Here is a 5831-nt window from a genome sequence, read left to right on the forward strand (position 1 = left end):
CATTTTAATGGGGCACTTCAATCTCAAACATACTGACTAAAGCTATACCCTCTATAATATTAACATAATCATAAGGTCCAGTGCTCCCCTTCCAAATGTCTTTCTTAAGTATGTTATATTTGGAAGGCAGGGATAGTCAATCAAAGAAAGGGTCATTCTTCCTGAAATTAATATTTTAGCTACAGGTTGGAGTTTGGTGGGTTGAGTAAGCTCCTGTCTTCTTATGTTTCTTGGATACTTCAAAAACATTATCGCCCTGCAATAATTCCCAATTCTTTTCCTGTCCACCTAGGAGTTTTAAATGTCCGCCCACATTGTGTGTTGCAGCTTTTCCTACTGTATTGTGAACAATATAAAACAACAAATACAACAAGGATGGTAGGAAACCTTCATAATGAGCACAATCAGCACATCTCACCAATCCCCGAGAAAAAAAAAACTGTCCAAAAAACACCAGATGCTTGACACATATCATATGATGATTACCAGACCCGCATTCCCTCATTGGTAGAGACGCTCTCCACAAGCTCTAATTTTTACTTATTGAATAAAAAAATTAACAAAAATTAAAACACAAAAACATTGTTCATCATCTCTGTATCACTGAGACTTTTAGACACCTCTCCCCGTGTAAGACTTTTTGTTTTTCTTTTTAGTTTCTGGGCATTCCAACCGATCGGTGTTGTAATATTTCCATGCACTGCTCATACCAACGCTGTACTTCATCTGCTGTACATGATACCTGTTGTATTGTTGTCCGATTTGTGCCCTGCCTTACGCATCTTGATTGTATACACCTATGAATTTGGGCATTGCCCTTCCTGTACTGTTGTATTGTTTTTGTCTTTGTTGCTATGATAAAAACTCAATAAATTCTTTGTTAAAAAAAAAAAAAACTGTCAAGGCGTTAAACTCCCAAAATTACACAAACAGACCCTTTAACAGGCTCATAAAGAAGTATAAGAAATTGTGAAGTATTAATTAAATTTTTTTGAATTAAAATAATAATAATACATTACAGATTCATGTAACATACCATCTGATGTGAAAATGCTTACTTCTGGTTTCTGGGGAATACCTGATATAATAAAAAAACAAAAATAATAAAATTAATAGTATGTAATTAAAAAATAATATTAACACAGCACATTTAAAACATTATTAATTTAAATTCAAAAATGCAGGTTTTCTTCCAAAATGCACAGTGTATTAAAGAGTATACTGGTTGAACCGTAAAACAGTGATCATGGGCAAGTCTATGGGCTTAATATAGAGTTGAATGCTAAAAATTAAAGGCCCTACCTTGTAGATTGATCCGAATATTTTTTTCACTGAACTCATATTCATCCCATGCCAGGCATTTGTAGATATCTACCTCAGTAGATGTTAAGGTAACAGTAGACCTCGCTGACCTGTGACCGGTTCCTTTAATCCAGGTCACATTGGCTCTTGGATTACCGTCCACAGAACAATTTAGAGTGAGGTTTTTTCCTTCTTTGATATACACAGGCTTAGTTGTATCAATTAGTATACCTGTAAAGATATCAATTAAAGTTGCATAGTAAGAGAGGTCAAGATCAGAGTTGAAACAAAATAAACCAAACGTATTTTCCTACATGGATAACCAGCCACAGTTCTGCTATTTATTAAAACTAAATGGAGGCACTACCCAAAACAGTGAATCAGCTAGCTTTAATCACTCCCTGGGAAGAAATATGGAATCTATTTGGTTAATATGCCAACTTGCCCACTTTTGTATACATTGTTCTGAAACAATTGCTCTATTTTTTGAAGGGATATGATGGTTTGTTTTGTTCAGTGTTGACCAACTGTTTGAAAAAGGTATATTACAGCCCACTGACCAGAGTTATGGACTGTCTGCCTTTCTATGACCTCATGTAGAAGTGTAAAATGTAACTTAAGTTGCTGATAGGAGTCACAAAACTCACTGTAAGTAAAGTGAACCAAAACTATTTCTTCTTTCTCTGCAGTACCTTGGTTGATAAGCTGCATAGACTGGTGACTCTTAATTGATAAGAAGCATTGTTTAAGTGGTTTGTGCTTAGTAGGCTGTAATGGCTATGGAAAGTTTGACATATAAAACACAAGTTGCTTTCAACATCAGACTTTATTTTTTTTTCTCTACATTTTGTGTAGAACAGTTATGGATAATTTGGTTGGGGCCTATTGGAATGTGCATCACCATTTACTGTGACTAGGACAGCAGGGACTTTAAAAATGGTTGTGCTTACAATAAATTAACTGGAGATGATTTTTAAACTGGGTGAAGGGAGATGACCAGGTTGCAGTGCTTAAAGCTGAATCATTTAAAATGTATATGCACAATGTAAGTATATACATAAATGATCCCTGACAGGGCCAAAGGGGTTGTGTAATACAATAGTAGCTGCAGCAACTACAGGGTATTACAGTGTCTTCCAGATATAGGAACAGCTGCTGTGCTGAGCTATTTTCCCACTTCTGTTACTACACAGGGGATCACTTGCTCAGCATTGTGCCTATTCAGAAAATGCCTAGTATCTTTCTAAGAAAATACTAGTAGCTCCTTGATTGGATGAGGAGTGGTGATGTGACATTTATGCAAATCAACTGTGCATTTAGCTGTTTGCCTGGAGCTTGGTTTTAAGACGTATATTTTAAACAAATAATCGCACACATAAAAATACACACAGCCTACCATTCGATGAAGAAATCACAATTTTCGGTTTTTGTGGTACACCTGTAAATAAACACCATACAACAGTTCCATAATTACATGTGATTTATTGCATGCAATGTACAGCATAGTTAGTATTATTTTTTTTTTAAACTGCAGTGAAAACAAGGAGGTTGTAAAAAAAAGTTTATATAAATAATAAAAACAATATAATACACCAGCTATGAAACTTAGAAAAGTGACCAAAATCCATCAGGGCTGATGCAGACCTGGGCGATCTGGGATGTATGTCTTGGGACCGCACAATCATGTGCAGCAGCACATCGGAGTTGCCGTGCGGCCCCATTAATTTCAATGGGGTTACATCCACGCGGCAATCACAGAAAAAAGGTACATGTACTTTTTTTGCGACACACAACTCGCTGCTGTTTTAGCCATGATCATGTTCAATTGCACGGGAGGAATCACGGCAGAAAACCACACAATTTGCCCCATGCGACTGGGGTTCCCTTGGAAAATAATGGTGACAACAGAGCGATCGGCCATAGTTGGCGATTCCATGACCGCTGACCGCTGATCCAAAGCCACGCGAAGCAAGCCGATGTACGGCTGATTTCAGCTGATATACGGCTGAAATCAGCCGTACAAGCCTGAAGTGAATAGCCGAACAGCGTTCGGCTCACTTCACTTCGGGTCGGTTATTCACTCGGCTGCCTACGGCAGCTTAGTGAATAGGCCCGTAAGCTAATGGAAAATTCCCTTGCAAAATGAACAGCCTGATTGATTGAATCAACTCCAACGTCTCTAGTGAACAGATATCCCTCTGCCCATTATATTTACCAACTATATGTAAAACAAGGTTTTTAAACATGAACGCAAATTAATAAGAATTCTAACATCGAGTTATTTTCATGTTTATCTAAACGTCATATAGAGGGCTATTTATTTGTGTCTAGTAGAATAATAAACAGGAATATGTTGCAATATGCACTCACCTTTCACATTCACTCTTACAGGTGTTGTTTGATAATCGTAACTTGGAGGCCTATCGAATCGAAAGAAGTAAGTTCCAGAATCTTCTTTCTTGGCATCAGTTATGGTCAGGGTACAGTCTCCTTTATCCGGATCTCCTGTTACATGGAAGTTCGATTTGGCGCCTTTAGCCGAGTCATTTCTAGCAGCCGCAACAGTTTGAAAATCTATCATCCAATATCCCCTGGAGTCTTTAGATGTATATGTATTCCAAGCTGTGAAGGTGCATGGAATTCGGACACATGTATGTTCTTGGACAGTGACATGTGAAGCCACTTTAATTGAGAAACCGGTATGTAACTGAAAATGTATCTCTGTAGAGAAAAATATTGTTAAAATGTATGATTTGTTCGGATGAGGAGTTGTGGTTTTACTGCTTTGGTGGAAATCCATTTGTTGGCAGGGGAATATTGTGCTGGTAGATATCCATCGTGCTGGGGTGGAGGTGTATTGTTGGGTGTGACATAGATTGCTGGTGGAAATCTTTACTGCTATGGTAGACAAGTATTGTTAGGTGGGGTACATTTTGCGGGTTGATATCCATGCTGCTGGGGTGGAGATTTTTTGTTGGGTGTGACATAGATTGCTGGTGGAAATCCATACTGCTAGGGTAGACAAGTATTGTTGGGTGGGGTATATATTGCTGGTAAGTATCTATACTGCTGCGATATACATGTGTTATTGGGTATAGGGAATATATATTACTAGGAGTATCCATACCCATCAAATGTATTTTTGGGTGTGAATGTTCACCACATGCACCAAGATAAGGAAAACTTCCCCTTCAAAGTGCAAATCCCCTTGCAAAGAGAACAGCTGATTTGCGTTTAGCAAATCCAGCCCAAGAGTTTAGAATGACAAGTTCATGCTCACCTCACCATTGGTTAGTAAGGTCACCAATCACATTTAGTTTAATAGTTAAGTATGGGGAAAGGTCCACAGTAGACACACCAGGACTTATCAGGAAACAAACTGCAGCTGCATAGGTTTACATGTAGATACCTGTTCAAGACTTCTGAGCTAGATTGCTAGCGGTACACTTTAATAATAACAATGAATTTATATTTGTAAAAAGCTGGCACACAAAATTAAAAAAAGGACAATTATGGGTGAAAATTTCCTGTAACTTCCAAAGAATAAGCAGACTGGAAGAATTAATTAGGTAGATGCCCACTGAGCCAGAATACCAAGACATTAAAAAGGATAACAATATTTTCAGAGAAGTATATCATAGTGTATTGTCTTTGAATAACAAGCCAAACCTACACTGATACAGGTGAATTTAAAATTTGAATTAAGAGATGATGAAAGAGTGATCATTTAGAAAACTATGCATATAGTTATTAGTTGTGATAGTCATAGATAACATAAATAGTCATCAATAGCAATAATATCATAATTTCACTCTTCAAGAAAAACAGAGGCACCACTAAGCAGAGCAGAGGCCAAGGTGGTCTCTTCTACATCTGGCAGGACCTTCATTTTGCTTCTATTGAACTTCTTTAAGGCCCCCCTTTCAGTCTGGTGTCATTTTGTTGGGAGAGCAGTCAAACCCAGTTGACTGAGCTCCATTAAAGAAAAATGTATTAAAAGTGTTGGACGCCTACAATAAGAGATCCTAGCCCCTCTCATCCATTTATCGTTTCACTCTAGTTTGCTCTGCCTTATAAGATGTCTTCTATCTAGCAGCCAAAAATATTCTGCAGCAAGAAACGTCACTGGTTATTTGTAGAAATTCATACTCCTAGCTTCCTCATAATTTCTCTGGTAATCTATTGCACATTATGATGACACTGACAACTGTGTATAACATGATTTAAGGTGCCCTGGTTGGAATTCACAGTTCATTAACCCATCGCACTCCTGACCGCTTTTTCCTTGTAGAATAGGTGGGTGCAGCGGTAATCAACTGATGGCAATCGTTTTCATGCACAAATAGAAATATGGACACAGTCACTCCAGATGCAGTACAAATGTGTCTATTTATTGACTAAAATGCAGCATATCACACTTGATGCAACGTTTTGGGGTCTTGCAGGATCCCCTTCCTCAGACAGAGCATGTGATAACAATGCAAGGGAACACACATACATATATATATATATATATATATATATATATA

This window comes from Nanorana parkeri, unplaced genomic scaffold, assembly GCF_000935625.1.
Source record: "Nanorana parkeri isolate BGI_ZX_2015 unplaced genomic scaffold, ASM93562v1 scaffold155, whole genome shotgun sequence".
Lineage (NCBI taxonomy): Eukaryota > Metazoa > Chordata > Amphibia > Anura > Dicroglossidae > Nanorana > Nanorana parkeri.